Source organism: Seriola lalandi, unplaced genomic scaffold (genome assembly GCF_002814215.2).
Source record: "Seriola lalandi dorsalis isolate HSWRI2012SDOR001 ecotype SW California unplaced genomic scaffold, Sedor1 jcf7180002053046, whole genome shotgun sequence".
NCBI lineage: Eukaryota > Metazoa > Chordata > Actinopteri > Carangiformes > Carangidae > Seriola > Seriola lalandi.
The window spans coordinates 1-678 of record NW_019523599.1 but is presented as its reverse complement, the minus strand read 5'-3'; the positions used below and the strand labels follow the sequence as shown (position 1 = coordinate 678).

The 678-nt window shown below is 46.5% G+C and overlaps 1 long non-coding RNA gene across 2 annotated transcripts; it reads right to left on the bottom strand.

Annotated features, from left to right (window-relative positions):
- LOC111650901 (uncharacterized) lies at nt 1–678 on the bottom strand. 2 transcript variants are annotated; one of them, XR_015436891.1, is made up of 3 exons: nt 650–678; nt 200–559; nt 1–51 (listed from the first exon to the last, which is right to left on the bottom strand). It is a non-coding gene; the product is annotated as an uncharacterized LOC111650901 (long non-coding RNA). The 2 variants fall into 2 exon arrangements; XR_002760461.2 differs by having other exon boundaries at nt 8–54.

Here is a 678-nt window from a genome sequence, read left to right as displayed (position 1 = left end):
TCTCTGGTTCTGGTCTCTCAGTTGGTCTCTGAGTTTCAGGCTGATCAACAGCTGCTGAAGAGAAGAATGAAAAAAACCCTAAATATTATAGAGCTGAGCAGCCAAACTCCATCAAGTCTAGTTCAGCAGCAGAGTCTGTACAACACTGATAACCATTTATAAAAAGAGCTTTCTACTGAGTTCTACTGGATCTACTCACCAGAGACGTTGAGGTGACATTTACCAGAGCTCCTCCCATCAGAGGTGAGGACCGTACACAGGTACAGTCCTGAGTCCTCAGTCCTCAGTCTGGACACATGAAGTCTGATTCGTCCTTCTCTGAGGACGTCTTTGTCACACTGGACTCGTCCTGAAAACTGTTCATCCTGAGACTCTGGGGACTCGACACCCTCACGTAGATGATACAGGACTGAGGCTCTGAGATCAGTGATCAGTTCACAGAAGATAATAAGGAAGTCAGGTGGAGTGTGAGGTTTGGTTGTGAAGCTCCACTCCAGTGTGATGTTGTGGTTCTCCTCTGCCTGATAGGAGCTCTGTGTCACATTCACTACAAATGTTCCTGTTGAGGAGACAGAGAGGGAAAGTGAGGAGCAGACTAACTGAGGACTTGTATCAGTTTCTAGATAATAAAGTGAAGGAGTAAACTAACCACAGACACAGGAGGTCAGTGTGAGGAGC